We start from the raw sequence: 16,907 nt of genomic DNA, 5'->3' as shown, positions 1-16,907 counted from the left end.
GAGTTTCTAGTAGATTTACGGTACGAAGATTCAAATTACGAAAAGATCTGTTATCTGGCAAACCCCAGGTCTAGAGCATTCTGGATAAAAGGTCTCATACCTGTAATTGGAAAGACTATTGCTCTTGGAGGATGTATTAACTAATATATACAGTTACCATTTTTACCCTTAACTTGTACAATATTGTTATAATAATTAATAGCATTATCTTATTTGAATTTCAGCGGTAATTAGCAAGAGTGGGTTAGGTCCAGTCTGGTTTAGCATCATTTAGACAGTATATTAAACTAATGGTAGGAAATACAATATAGGAACATTAAAGCAATATATATATATATATATATATATATATATATATATATATATATATATATATATATATATATATATATATATATATATATATATATTTAATATATATACATTTTTATAAAATACATTTTTAAATGATTTCCTTTTTTTGCTGTAGTAATAAAACAGTAGCTTCTACTTGATCCTAACTAGGTTATAATTAATCCTTATTGGAGGCAAATCCAGCCTATTGGGTTTATTTATTGTGTGAATGATTTTTAAGCAGACTTAGGGCAGGGGCACACGGGCAGATTAGGTGAGATTTAGTTGCCTGGCGACTAATCGCCTCTTCTTTGGGGCTCAACAATCTCCCCGAACTGCCTTTCCCCTGCCTTCCGCTTGCTAAAATGTAAAATCGCCTGCGGCAATGCACTCGTGGCGCTTGGATTTCTGAAGCTGCCCAAAGTTTCCTTGTGAGGCAACTTTGGGCGACTTCGGAAATCGAAGCGCTGCACATGCCATTGCGCTGGCGTTTTCTCATTATAGCAGGCGAAAGGCAGGGGGAAGGCAGTTCAGGGAGATTGTCATCCCCGAAGAAGAGGCGATTAGTCGCCAGGTGACTAAATCTCCCCGAATCTGCCAGTATGCCCCTGCCCTTAATTGCAAATTACAGAGAGATCCCTTATCCAGAAAACCCCAGGTCCCAAGCATTCTGGATAACAGGTCCCATACCTATATAACACATAAAGCATGTAATTGCATGGAAATGTCTGTTCTGTAAACCTTAGAATTTACAAAATAATTGTAATCTCTACAGGGCAGACACATCCTTCCTCTTGTATCTTAACAACTGATAGAATAAGTTATTATGGAATCAGTCCATACCTTTTCCAATGTTGCACAATCCTCTTTTAAAGGCAACTATTTACAGTGCTCCTTCCCTGGTGTATAGAGTATTAGAGGCTCCTGAGCATGACATAAAGGGTCCACGTGCAATAAAAATGGCTTCTCCCACAGTAAATCTGTGCACGGAATGCTGGATAAAGCTGTATGAAGGCCTGAAACCATTTTATAGATAAAAAGGACGTGGGAGTAGAAACATGTATTTGGATGTGAGCATTTATCTGGCAGCTGTCAGGATTACACTAATGCTAATGTGCAAGCCGACTGTACATGCTGAAGCATTTTCATACATTTATAGATATTACTGGGAATGTTTCCATATGTAGAATGATGTTTGATAAAGCATATTAGGTTCTTTACTTTACTATAGAAAGCGATACTCTGGCACTATATCTTTCCCTTAGAGCCTTAGAACATACAGATACTAAGAAGTCAGAAGTGCACGGAAAATGTTTACCCCTGTGTGCAAAAGACATAGGCAATAGAAATGATTCACCACTCTTTTCCATAGAACAGGAATTGGTTCCTTCGGGAACATGTTGGGAAATTCTTGCTTTATGAGCAAGTGAATCAGAAAGTGTGTCCTTTCCTTATTACTCCTTTTTTTTTTGTCCCACCTAAACTTTCAGTGTTGCAGAGAGTTACTAACCACTACTCATCTTGACTAATAGTCATAAGGAAGGAAGAAGGTATTAATAACACAGACATCCTTGGGGCCCCTATGGCTGTTCTTAAAGGAACCAAAGCTCTATTTAAAGGGGTTGTTCAACTTTTCGTATGACGTAAATAGTGATATTCCGAAAATTGGCTTTCATTTTTTCTTATTATTTGTTGTTTTTGAGTTATTTAACTTTTTATTCAGCAGCTCTCTCGTTTTCAATTTCAGCAATCTGGTTGCTAGGGTCTAAATTGCCCTAGCAACCATTCATTGATTTGAATATGATTGGAATATAAATAGGAAAGCATATGAATAGAAAGGTAAGTAATAAAAAGCACCGATAACAATAAGGGGCAGATTTATCAAAAGTCAAAGTGAAACTTCTAATTTAAAAAATTTGAATTTCGAGGTCATTTTTGTGTACTTCGACTAGGGAAAAGTCCAAATTTGATTTCAATTTGAAAAAAATTTGAAAATTCGAAATTTATTCGACCATTCACCATCTAAAACCTGCCGAATTGCTGGTTTAGCCTATGGGGGACCTCCTAGAACCTATTTGGAGTCAATTCAAAGTTTCTTTTTGGAAAAATAATTTGAATCAAATTCAATCGAATGCGGTATTACTTTGATTCATATTCGAACAAAAACTGACCTATTCGGTTGAAAACGGACCTATTTGATTGAAAATTGACCCTATACAGCTAAAAAGAAACTTCGATTTAATTTCGGTTGGTCTTTTTGAATTCGAATTTCGAAGTTTTTCAAATTCAAATTCGACCCTTGACAAAGCAGCCCCTTTAAATCTGTAGCCTTACAGAGCATTTGATTTTAGATCAGTGACGACCATTTGAAAACTGGAAATAGTCAGAAGAGGAAGACAGATAACTCAAAAACTATAAAAAAGAAAAGCCAATTGAAAAGTTGCTCACAATAGTCCATTCTATAACATACAAGTTAACTTAAAGGTGCACCCACCCTTTAACAATTTCATGGATGCTGCTGTATTTGTCAGGTGTTATTATTACTTCTTTAATTGAAATTTCTCTGAGGGCTTAATACTGGGAAAACAAAGCACCGCTGTAGGCATATTGGCAAAATTATGGCTTGCGCCCCTTGTGAGCGTCACATGCAGGTATTAAAGGGATGTGAACTGATATTAGTAGCGATGGGCAAATTTATTTGCCAGGTGTGACTTTGCGCAGAATTTCCACGTTTTGCCACCAGTGAATACATTTACGCAATTGCCGCAAAAATTCACCTGCGACAATTCCGACGCAACATGTTAACAGACGCCCATTGACTTTAATGAAGCGTCAATTTTGACGGCTGCGAATTGACGCTGTCTGCAAAATTTGCTATTTCGCAAATTTTTCACCCGTTTCACGAATTTCGCGGCGCATCGAAACGGGGCAAACTCGTCCATTACTGGATGTTAGTGTTATAGTAAAAATCTACTAAAGGCTCAGGACAGGAATGTTGGATGGTAAACTTTACACATCTTACTGCAAACCTTATTATCCAGGACAGTAATGTAATAGCAGGTGCCAATCAACAGGTAGCATTTATGGTCTGCTGTTTTAAAGCAGTCATCTGATTGGTTGCTATGGACTCCTATATCCAAAGCAAGATTTGCATATTACTGAACAAAAACCACCCCTTTTTTAAAAAATAATTTCTTCTGCAAATTTAGATTTTTTTTTGTTTTACCTACCTACCTACCTACCTACCTACCTACCTACCTACCTACCTACTAATCTGTAGTTTCAGTTCATTTACCCTTTCCTCCTTTAATTTTCTGTTATATGTTACCCTGTTCTTTTCGTATTTCTCACAGTGGAACACATTTGCATTTTGATATTTATATGTAAAACATATTTATGACTTACGTTAAACATTTCAGCCGTGCTCTAGAAATGCGGTGGCATGAACAGTTCATGGGTATCCTTGCCAAACATGGTAAGGAAATGGATAGCTGTTTCCTGATAGTTTGACTATTGCAATTTTACCCGCAGGCATGGAAAGTTAAGCATGTTCAGAACAAAAAAAACATTTAAAAAAAACGAAAGGTGTGTTTCTCCATATAATAGGCAACATGTAATTGTACACCCTGGGGTAAAGACGGGCAGAAGGACAAATAATTCCATATTAACACTTTATTCCCCACAATCCTGGGCAGCTGTTCTAGTGTCAAAAACACAACAGGTTGACTCAGAAACAATTAAGATATAGACAATTGGATACAGATGACAAGCAATTTACATTTTTTAGACAACAGTATAATATGCACCATTCCCTTACTCGTAGTTATAGTTTAAAACTACCTGTGAAATCTAAATGTTTCTGTTTAAAAATCATCCAAATAAACCCTTTTACAACCAATTTCTCTCTCCCTCTCTGTCTCTCTGTTTCTTTGTCTCTCTCTGTCTTTATCTCTGTCTCTTTCTCTCTCTCTCTCTCTTTCTCTCATACACAAACATACAGGGGCAAATTTACTTACTGCTGAATTGAAATCCTTCGACTTCGAATATCGAAGTCGAAGGATTTACCGCAAAATCGTTTAAAACGATTAAATCCTTAGAATCATTCGATTCAAAGGATTTTAATCCATCGTTCGAACGATTTTTTTTTCGACGTAAAAAAGCTAGCAAAGCCTAGGCTAACACTGACTTCGGTAGGTTTTAGGTGGCGAACTAGGGAGTCGAAGTTATTTTTTTAAAGAGACAGTACTTCGGCTATCGAATGGTCGAATAGTCGAACTATTTTTAGTTGGAATCGTTCGATTCGAAGTCGACGGTCGAAGTAGCCCATTCGATGGTCGAAAGTAGCCAAAAAAACCATTCGAAATTCGAAGTTTTTTTTCCTCTATTCCTTCACTCGAGCTAAGTAAATGGGCCCCACGGTGTTGTTTCTGCAACCAGGGCTACTCCTGCCTTGAGGTGAGAACTTTGCTTCAGACGGCAGCGAGTGCCCAGTAACATGGGACAGCAAAAAGCCACCTCTTGTAACTTTAAGAGCCAAAATGTGACATTTCTGTGTCCCAAAACAGTTGCAGTACAGAAGCTCCCACTTGCTCTAGACATATCTTCTGACGGAGGGTACACATTGTCATCAAAATTATTTATTTTCTTCAGCACAGCCATATAGTTGATTAGATACTGGGCTCACCTACTGGAGGTCACACCGCAAATACCAAGAAAGTCATCACTCGTAAAGTGTGTTGTTTAATATAAAGTAGTTGCACAGTAGTTCTGCAGTTTTTTTGTGGCTCCCTTCGCAGTCATTGTCATCAGTTCTTTGCAAACTGAATTATATGAAGGCAAATACAAGGACCGTCGCTATATGCTTTGCATGTCCATAGCTACAAGTCAGATAGAAAGGTAACTTTTGGCTGCTTAAAACCCAGATGTACTGCCCAACAGAGCCTCCTGTAGACTGCCAGTCCATATAGGGGACATCAAATACACAGTCCTTATTTGTAACCCCCAGGAACTTTTTTTATCCTTGTGTTGCTCTCAACCCTTTTTACCTTTGAATGTGGTTTGTGGGTAAAAAATAAAAATTGCAAACCCCTGGCCCATGCAGATTGTGCTCAACCCATTGCACTTTAATATTCTGTGCATATTCTGTGTATGGTGCATAATACAGTGCTGTCGGCTGCATGAGAGTATTGTAGTTAAAGAACAAGGCACTCATGCCTAAACAATGAGCAAGATAGGGGCATGTCTATGTGTAATTATCTCTTGCAAGCTCTGCTACTGCTGCTGTATACTGGAAAGTTCTTTAAGCCTTTGTTTACAGTTTCTCAAGTGCAAAAAGTTAAGTATTTTTACTGCAAGATGGAAATGGGAGCAGTGTGCAAAAGACAGTTGGGGGCAGATGTATCAAGGGTTGAATATTGAGGGTTAATTAACCCTCGATATTCGACTGCCGAATTAAAATCCTTCGACTTCGAATATCGAAGTCGAAGGATTTTGCGCAATTCGTTCGATCGATCAATCCTTTGAATCGAACGATTCGAAGGATTTTAATCCATCGATCAAAGGATTATCCTTCGATCAGAAAAACCTTGGAAAACCTATGGGGACCTTCCCCATAGGCTAACATTGGCCTCGATAGGTTTTAGGTGGCGAACTAGGGGGTCGAAGAAATTTTTAATGAGACAATACTTCGATTATCGAATGGTCGAACGATTTTTAGGTCGTATCGTTCGATTCAAGTCGTAGTCGAAGGTCGAAGTAGCCAATTCGATGGTCGAAGTAGCCAAAAAAACCATTTTAAAATCAAATTTTTTTCCCTCTATTCCTTCACTCGAGCTTAGTGAATGGGCCCCTTATACTCCAATGGGTGAAAAAAAATGTAGCAAATTTTTCACCGTTTGTTTTAGTCTTGATTGGCAATTCACCAAAAGCCCATGACAAATTAGAACTTCCATTTAATTAAGTTAAATGTGAAGGACTGAAATATATATTTGCAAAACTTCTTTTACCTGCACATCATTTATTAAAATAATACAGAGACAATTTTGGGAAAAACAACTTTCTTTCATTATAATTCTCTCTCTTCTTAGTATCCCAGTCCCTACAAATAATAAAAAAAATGAAAACCAATTGCAAATTGTCTCATCGTACTAGTCTACATTATACTAGAAGTTAACGCAAAGGTGAAACAACTTTAAGTGATTATAACAAAAATAGAAGGGTTGTGGGTGTGAGGAGGAAGGAGAAAGTTGACCTGAGAGACAATAACAGGCAAGGATAAGACTAGAAGCTGAACCAGTAGCATCTTTTTTTTTTTTTTTTTTTCAATAATGTTTTTATTTATTTATATGCGTTACATGCTAAATGGCATATTGCAGGTACAATAATGTAAATAACAACAAAACAAACACAAAAAAAAAAAAAAACACAAGTATAACAAAATAAAAGTCAAGTGAGGTAGTAGAGTTGTGACTGCACAAGTCATGATTAGGTAAAGATATTAAGTATCACCAAAACGACCAACAATTGTATCTTTGGTTCCCTTATTCAATCATATCATACAACCGTAGTCTTCTTTCATGCAGGTGGCAATGCTAAATCATAAATCGGTATTTTGCAGGTTTGATGGTTGACTCGATAATATTCTATTGAGACGGTGACTCCTGGGGGGTTCCGTTAAGCTTTGACTTACTGAGGTGATGAACAGTTGTTCAGCCTCCTGGACAGATGCAGATCCGCATAGCAGTTCAGTTTCGTACCAGGTAGTGTGTTGAAAAGTCTGTATTGTTAGTTGTCTGGTGGTTGGTGGTAGTGTGTCTATGTATGTTGACCACGTGTTAATAAATTTTTCTGTGTGTTTTTCTTTGTCCGTGAGGGTTTCAATCCAATCCATATGGAAAATGTGTTGCAGCTTTTGTAAAACTAGGGACATGGGTGGGGGGGATTGAGATAGCCAGTTGTGGAGTATGGCCTTTCTGGCTGCTGCGGCTAAGCGTTCAGCTAGGATTTTTCCTGGTTTGGGGGATTGTATGTCTGACGGGAATTTGCTGAATATGGCCCATGCGGCTGTGATGGGCATCTTTTTCCCGGATATAGTTTCCCAATAGCTGGCGATTTCCCCCCAGAATATTTTGATTTGTGGACAAGACCATAAACAATGAATTAAATCTGCTCTGTCAGCACCACATTTTAAGCATCTGTCCGAGGTGGCAGTTCCGATGTGGAACCTCTTTACAGGTGTGAGATAAGTTTGATGTAATATTTGTAGTGCCATTTCTTGGTATGTGCTGGCGGGCAGACTTTTCATGACGTGTGTGTGGTAGTTTAAGATGTCTTCATTTTCTGCTTGTGGGATTACCGTTTTCCATTTTGTAAAGTTGAAAGCGGATTTGGCAATATCTAGGGTCGTCCTGATTTGTCTGTAGATTTGGGATGTTGATTTAACTGCGTCTTGTCTCAGCCAAAGGGAGTCTAGGGGGTTATTTTTGTCGTTTTCAGTGAGTTTGTTCAGGTGCTGAGTAGCGAAGTGGGTTATTTGTAGCAATGCGAATTGATGGGGTTGTAGGAATGGGTATTTTTGTATTAGGTTAGAGGTAGTTAGTAAGGTGAATTTGTCCGTGACCATATCTTTTATGTTTTGTAGGCCATGCGTTTGCCATATTTTAAAGACAGTATTGGAGCGACCAGGAGCAAAGTTTTTATTCCCCATCCAGGTCAAGTGTATGGAGTTGAATTGAGAGATGTTGATTTTTTTCCGAATTTTGTGCCAGGTGTTGTATGTGTGGATAAATAGTGGATTATCTTTCATGTTTTTTGGGATATCTTTGAGAGGTGTATGTAATAGACAGTTAAGTGAGATTCCTTCTGAGAGTGTATCATCTAAGGAAACCAGTAGCATCTTATAAAAGTAAGCAGATAAAACTCATAAGGTTAATACATAGAAAATGAAAGTCTACTGGCGAAAGTCTTTTAGTGTAAGCAATTGAGAACAACACAAGTCTGATAGATTCTTGACCTCCTTCCCAGCAGGTCACTTCACTGCCAGTAGCCTCCAGTTAAGAAATAGTAATGTCACCAAGATAAAAACTAAAGGCAAAAAAACCCTTCTTCACTTTCTGCCTTTCTTTACTCTATCTTGTGCCTGTGCTCCAAGAGTGGATTAACCTCACACACCTGTGAGTTATTGAGAACACGTATAATAGATCTATCTCTCAAACAGCCTTGTTTCTTTTGACATATGCTGGTGGTGTGCCACCAACTGACAAGAGACCAGAGCATTAGGAACTGACTAAATAAAGGACTAACACCCAGCATTATTTACTAATCCTCGGCATTAAAGCTAACAGCGTTGCCAAGATCTTCAATGGAATAAAAAGATGCCTTTGTAAAAAAAAAAAAATAGGATATGACTGATACGAAGAAACGTGATCACTAAGTGATTAATAAGCAAGTAGGGGACCCTTTTTTGGAGCAACATATGGTAGAAGTGCTTCATAGGATAAATGTAGAAGACTCTTATGGAACATGAATTCTTCAATTTGAAGAAAGATTTATAAACAAGGATCGTGTGCCCTAATTTCAGCCTCTTTGTCCCCAGTATTATGAACCACTGGCAATGTTTTTAGATCTTTTTAATGTTGTCTGCATTTATACAAGCTCCAATGTACTGGTTTGGCTTTTGACGGTGGTACGTTTACAGTCCAGCAACACTGCAAAGTGGTTTTGAGATGATACATTTGATAAACATTGGGGTTGAATAATAACGTGCTGGGGCCAACATCCCTACCATCCCTACCAATACCTTATTTCACTGTAGGCATAGGGTGGGAGTTCTAATGTAAACCAAAATGGCTCCAGTTCTTTTAAAAAGAACCCACCATACTTCTCCTGACATAGGTGTAACCCAGTGGCTCGCGAGCAACATGGATGCTGCTGTCAGTGGCCTTAAAGCCAGTGCTTTTTTTTAACTACATGTTTTCTGGAATTCATGCTTTTGGTTGCATAAAAACCAAGTGTACAGCCAAACAGCCTCCTGCTCCTGTATGCTGCCAGTCCACATAGGGCTACTAAATAGGCAATCCAAGAACATTTTTTATACTGACATTGATTCCCAACATCTAATATGTCTCATAGGTAAAAAAAGGTTGGGAAACCCTGGTCTTACCTATGTCCCTTTACAACATACTTACTAGTGGGGTAAGGTGACCTACATTTTCCCCTCTAACTGCAGAGGAGTGGATGGTAGCAAATGGTTTTTTTTGTGTCTTGCAAATCTCGCCTCTGGCTTGCTTCCGAGGTGCAAGGCTAAAGCAGTAGGTGTATCAGAGCAAGCTTTAGATATGGAGACAGTTACATGGTCCAATGCATAAACTTTCTGACCATGTTGTTCCACAGTTTCTAAACCAAATAATCTGCCACCTCCATGTGGTGGGTAGTGTGTGTTGCAGCCCAATATTAAATGAGCCCCAGAGTGACAACTGACAGGTCAACACTGCAGTAACCCCCCAAAAGCCAAAGGGTTAGTAGCAGATTTGATACACATGAGAGCTGTTCATTTCTTCACCCTTCCTTCCGTCTCTTGACACAGAGGCAAACACTACTAAATAAGAGATAGTGGCTGCCATCCAATGGAGCCCCACTTAATCAACGAGCATCGTGGGAAAAGCCCAAGATGAGGGCTGAGAAACAGCTCATTGTCTGAGCAAGATTAAAGCCCAAAAAGCCGTATTGTCTGGCAAAGGGATAAATCTTCCTGCTGTCACTCAAGAGTTGAATTAAATTCTACTTCATTTCTAAGAGGGGCTTATCTGTGCTGAATGGCTTGTTGCGACACAAGCATAAGGGAGCATTTAACTATGCTTCTCCCTTATGCTCTATGGCAAATAAACAGAGAGCAGCACAGTATTCTGTAGCACATAGGGCTGATGGTATAGGAAGAGGGATGGTACAAACTGATGCTCCCCTGGGTGAAGCACAAAGCAACATTATGAACTATGCCTACTTCCCCTACCAGTGCCAAGGCAGAATTATATTGTAATTTGCTTTCACTTGCTGCTAAGCTCTGCTCCGCTATCTGAGACACATCACATGGAAGTCAGATTGCAGGAATGCCAGCCAAGTGATGGCATTACTAATCCCTGCACAGTTGGCTTTTCTCATATGGCACTGAGCTGGAATTCTCACATAAACGCGTTACTTGATCGTATTCTGACACAGCTAATGATATATAACTGGAATAAACAGCAGAGACAACATGGTGGTTCCCTAACAAATAAGTAAAGCATGCTTCCCAGTCACCAAGAAGAGTTGTCAAGATTTTAGACATCAGTAACAACCCAGCACTTCTGTTCTAGGGTAATTTCCATTGTCTTACTTGCTTAAAGGAGAAGGAAAGGCCTAGTGCACTTGGGGTGCCAAATGTTAGTCACCCCAAGTCATTGTAGAAACTGCACCGGCCCGGGGTTCTTCCAGTGAACACCGCAGAGTGATCCTCTTCCATCTTGCTCTTTCTTCTCGTGGCTGCGCATGCACAGTAGAGTGAAAAGCCGAAATTGAACTAAAAAGTTGGCTATTTCATTCAACTGCGCATGCATCTGCCCCGAAAAATTTGAACAAAGAAGCAGCCGGAAGAGGATTGATCCGTGGTGCTCGCTGGAAGAACCCGGGCCGGTGCAGTTTGCTGTTGATAGGAGCCCCGGCCTGGGGTTTCATGTAAGTAAATACAATCACTTGGAGGTGCCTAACATTTGGCACCCCTAAGTGGAAGAAGACTTTCATTCTCCTTTAAGTTTTAATAATGCTTATGTTTTATTTTCTAAAGTTGCATGCCAATTTAAGATAGGATTTGTATCATGAATAAAAGCTCATGTTTAGGAGTGTAAGAGACTTATATGCATAGAACTTGTGTTCTACAAGGCCCCTATAAATGGTGAAGAATCATTATTGTATGTCAGTAGCATAACTATAGAGTGGGCAAACTCTGCAATCACATTGAAGCCCCAGGGGAATAGCGGGCCCATGAGGGGGCACTGCAGGTGACTTTGATTATACGTGGAAGCAAGAAAAAAATGTTGCTGGGGAGCAAGCCTCTGAAGTTATCTTACATTATAATGATGTATGAATTACTGTAATAATACAATTTATTAATAATTCATGCCCACTATTCATTTGTGTTGCCATAAATACTCAATTAAACATAGCTATTTCATCAAATTTTCTACAAAATCCTCCAGTTATAGACAATTTTAATTAGCTTTAGTTAATGGACACATTAGTAATTAAAATGACAATGCTAATGAAGCAATGGCATTGAAACACATCAACATTTGTTTGCTGTTTGTTTGCTGTTCTAAAAGGAAAATTACACGCATAAAGCTATGTTATTAGAGGAGGCCAGAAGAAGTGATAGATCCTTCTGGAATATAGAAAGGCATTATAATGACTGATAAACTAATTTAGAGAGAGAAAAAATCAATTTCCTATAAGTTTTATAGGAACTTTGCCTCATTCAAATATGTACATAATAAAAGGTGTATGTGCTGAACAACCTGTCTGGAATTTGTAATATAATATTAATGCTTTAAATAATATGTTTTTAATTGAGTAATTTGAAGGGATCTTCATTGGGATGAATGGAGTTGGATTTAATGGAGCTATGTGTTTTGACTTGTCAAAAAATACCCCACATATTAACTGCATAGAATCTGAGCTACAAAAAAAAATACATTAATCACCTATTCCCATTCCCATAAAAATAGAAAAAATATGTTATAGAAGTCCTTTTAAAAAAATTAACTGCTTATCTGTTGAAGTGTATCACATTTTTGGGAGCTGAAAACACAAGTGCTGTCAAGCAATGCTATGCACACTCTTTCTGGTGATTTTTCTGCACCCTTTCAACTGAATTGTTGAAGGCCACGAGTACTGGATGATTTATAGTTGGCACTCTGCAAGCGGGCAATAAACCTAGCCGGACAAGTTACATTTTGATGGTGTAAGAACCCTGAACCATTCAAAGGTTTTAATTGCTTAACTGTGTAGCATGTTGTATAAACAAACCAGCCTATAAAACCCTCAGAATGTTAGAATGTTATTGTCCATAAGTGGTCCATGTAAAACTGGATGTTACTCTTCAGTCAAATGATTTTTTTTTTAGCTAAATATTTTTGACAGTCATTCCAAATGCAGATACTTTTGCACAGAGAACCAGGGCAAGAATAAGGACATAGAAAGGGCCCAAGGAGATCTATCCTCCCAAAAACATCTACGTTTTTCTATTTTCGTTCTGGTGTCCCAAGTCAACATGACCAGGATTGTAAAGGTGGCCATACACGGGCAGATAAAGCTGCCGATATCGGTCGTTTGGACCAATTTGACAGCTTATCTGCCCGTGTGTGGGGGCTTCCGACGGGTCTTCCCAATCGATATCTGGCCACGATATCGATCGGGAAGGTTTGATTTTTAACTGACCGACCCGTCGAAGCCCCTTGGTATAGTAATTCGATCGTTCGGCCAAAGCCATGCCGTTAGTGGCATATGGGGGAAAGATCCGCTCATTTGGAGACATCGCCAAACGAGCGGATCTTTGAGTCTATGGCCAGCTTAAGATGGCCCAGTTTAGGCAACAGTGATGGTGCAGCATTTCAATGTTGTGAGCTGCAAATTTGTGAGAATGTCATATACTTTATACAGATATGGGATCCGTTATCCGGAAACCCATTATACAGAAAGCTCAGAATTACGGAATGGTTTACTCCCATAGACTCCATATTATACAAATCATTCTGATTTTTAAAAATGATTTCCTTTTTCTCTGTAATAATAAAACAGTACTGTGTACTTGATCCAAACTAAGATATAATTAATCCTTTTTGGAAGCAAAACCAGCCCATTGAGTTTATTTAATGTTTAGATGAATTTTTAGTAGACTTAAGATATGAATATCCAATTTACAGAAATATCCATTATCCGGAAAACCCCGGGTCCCGAGCATTCCTGATAGGCCCCATACCCGTTGTTAACTTTGGCACCTGCCATCCGGAATACTGACCGTGAGTTTTCCTGGTCTTACCTTAGTGTGGAGCAACATGCCTTAAATCAGGGGTGCCCAAAAGGTAGATCAGAAGATCTGAAGACATTGTCAACAAACAGCTTGTCTAAATCACCCTCCTGTTTAATGCTTTTCATTCAGATTTTTATTATGTTAAGGTTACATAAGAAATAGCTGTTTGTTAAAAATAGCAATATAAATTTTCTCATAAATCAATATTAAATAAGTAATATTTTCCATGGAACAGAATGCTAACAATAGTTTATGGATGTGGATCATAATGGGACAACATCACTAAAAGTAGACCTCATATTAGTAAAGTATGGGCACTCCTGCCTTAGATCTACTTAAATACCCTATAGGATTGATCGGCATCCACATAGTTTTTTTGCTAGCTTAGTAAACATGAAGTACAAAGTACTGTCTTAAGTCAAAAATGAAGAATTGTTGGTTAAAATAGGACACTATGGATAAAGACATTGCCATACTTTAAAGCTTTATGGATAACAGGTGTTTCTGCTGTTCCTTGGCAATGGCAATCCCACTGTCCTACCAAGTTTGTCTGGGTGAGATCCTTTACTAATCTATTTTATGCTGGGGTCATTTATACCATTTAATGCTGGGAGTCACTGTGCCGTTTAAGTCTAGGGCTCACTGTTCCATTTTATGCTCAAGTCACTTTATAATTTTATACTAGGGGTTATTCTATCACGTAATGCTGCCAATCACTGTGACATTTATAGTACAGACCATTGCCCTATCCTAAAACCAGCATTGAGCATTATGGGATACAAGTTTTTTCAGAATCTATATATTTTCATATGAGAACTTGAGTAGATATTAGTAGTTTTGTGCTATAATTTTTTTTCCCTTTGTGTTTTATCCTCTCTTTGACATTCTACACAGTGCCAGTTATTTTATAGCCATGCCCTTAAAATATTGGCTTACATACAAAACATCCCTGAAATGGAAACCTGCATTTTGAATATTCTTGAAATGAAGAATGCACCCCAGCTGGGGATGACTGTTTAAAATTATAACCAGGAGAATATAGAATATAACCAGGAGGGCACGTTACTGCCTCATTTGCCGTTATAACTATTTTGCATAACACTAGCGACATGGGAAATCCACACTCTCGTTTCAGTAGTAGATTTCAACTCATTGTAATTTTTGGGGGGAGTTTAAAATAAAAGATTATAAGCAAGATTAAATGTAGGATTTTACATGTTGCGGTAAGTGCCAAAAAGGATTTAATGCTTCCTACATAATGTTTGCTATTTCATGGAGATTAATGGTCGCTGGCTGTGCAAATATTTCCAAGTTCTGCTTTTAGGAATTTAAAACATTGGCTAAAGTGGACTTACCCCCATCCTATCAGATTCATTTAATGAGCAGAAAATGGAAATTGCTAATTTGATGTTGTAAAAAGAATTTTATTCAAGCACACCGAATTTTATATTCTACCGGGGTTTCTTGGAAAAACGTGATTTTATTGCAAATATCATAATAGAAATGTCTGGCCCACAAGCAAAAGTAAAGTTGCTCAAACAAGGGTGGAAATTGGTGATTGAGCATTCCTTACATTAATGTTTGATGGGGGCTCATTCATATAATCATTTGGCCAAGACGAAAATCTCATCCGCCACATACTGCGTCAAGCAGTGGAATGGGTCTATGGATCTTTGGCCCATTAATTTCATAACTGGATCATCTCAATCTGACCTATCAGAAAGGAAATAGGGTTACATTCATGGGAACCTACCATAATAAACTTTCCGTGTATGGCCAGCTTTCTATTTGCATGCCACCGCCCACAAGCTCTAGGTCTTGGTTAATAGCCTATATTCCTTCTCTGTACGAGAATACAAGAAAATGACCCCCTACAAACTTTTTAAGACATTAGAATAGATTTCTGAGTTTGTCATGGCAAGATTAACGTTATCTTCCTAAAACAGCACAAAGCCAATGATACTTTTATGGAACAAGATAACCATCTCCTTTAACTTTCATTCCAACTGACGTTCCTGTTTAATTATCAACCACTATTTTGGTGCAAATAGATCAGCGATAAGCAGAGTAGAGTTGTTTTAACTTCTTGAGCAAATGTACCTTAGAGGTTGTTCCTGGACCAACCAAAACTGAAACCAAAAACAAAATAAAAAGACCCATGTAGAAAATGTTGGACACTTTTATGTATTTGTCTGTCTTTTGATCCATGGTCATCTAATAAATATGTCATACCAGTGCTTACTTTGTGGAGTTTGGTGACATAGTCTATGGCACCATCTCACTAAAGATTCAGACTTATGAGCTGTAAGATATCAGTGCAGCTCTAGTATATGCTTGAATATAGCTAGTACTACATAGGTGGCAGTTTTCTTACTCTGTATCATGTGATTGTTAGAGGTATTGTTCACAAATCACAGCTATTAGTGGGCCATGGAATTAAGACCCTTGAATTCCTGCCAGATACAGAGATGTCAGCTGGTTCCTGATCACATGGGTCTGGTGCGCAGTAAATCTTCAGAAGGTGCTAAAATAACCAAGATTATTATACTATTGACAACTTGGATGTAGCCAATGAATAAATATTATAATGTTCTTTATGGGTCAATACAACTGGCAGAACCAAAAGTTCTTAGATGTGCTAGAATGGGTAATGTAACAAACTAGGAACATAAGGTTTAGCACACTTGCTATATATATACTAATAATATGATTTATTATGGAATGCAATAAGGCATATAATTACAGCACACACATGAATACATTTATCTTTTTAAATTTGTACCTAGGCCCAAAGAGGAAAATGGCAAAACCCCATAGACTTTGAATATAATCAGATGCAAATCTACAGTTGATAGCCATGCAATCCTTTTCGTGTGATAGTGATTTGTATTAGGCTCACAATGAACAGACTCAAGCAAAGATTCCTATGGTAACGTTTAAAATGCATTCCTTCTAAAGGCTTGGCCTACACGCATTAATTACATTCTTAACTTCCCTAAAAAAAAAAAACAGCATGCTAATTAGCTGCTAAACCAGCCTGAGCTCATTATAGCCCTCATAGGTTAGCATATCTTGCATAGATAATCGCATGTGTTTTTAAGAAGCATTCAGACTGTTGCTATAAAGTAGCAGCACGCATGCCTTATGTCATCCAATCAAAGTTGAGTTTTAAGCACCATTAAATGTTAACGAGATGGAGATTAAAAAGGTGATAAATGAGTTTACAAAGACCGCAGACACTTAGAATGAATGGTAGAAACTTTTTGAATCGAGAGGGCAACACAATCGCATTGAAATGAGACATTTAGCTTGACGTGCGATCGCCCCCCCCCTTTTTTTTTCCTCCAAGTCTTTCTAGAGGAATAAAGAGTGTGAGATGGTAAAAAAGCATGGGCTGTGCGTTACCTTGTATTGTACACTGTAAAAGTATGTGAGAAAGCTTAGTGAAACATTAACCAGGCAGCTAATACACGTTTAGATTGTAAGAACTATAGAAGCGACATTATCTCTAATGTAA

At 38.2% G+C, this 16,907-nt stretch overlaps 1 protein-coding gene across 3 annotated transcripts in view; it reads left to right on the top strand.

Annotated features, from left to right (window-relative positions):
• The window catches only part of LOC108696629 (histone-lysine N-methyltransferase PRDM16), a 439,218-nt gene that overhangs the window by 32,502 nt on the left and 389,809 nt on the right, over positions 1 to 16,907 (top strand). The gene's annotated exons all lie outside the window — the stretch shown is intronic.

This window comes from Xenopus laevis, chromosome 7L, assembly GCF_017654675.1.
Source record: "Xenopus laevis strain J_2021 chromosome 7L, Xenopus_laevis_v10.1, whole genome shotgun sequence".
NCBI lineage: Eukaryota > Metazoa > Chordata > Amphibia > Anura > Pipidae > Xenopus > Xenopus laevis.
This window is presented reverse-complemented; position numbering and strand designations above follow the sequence as displayed.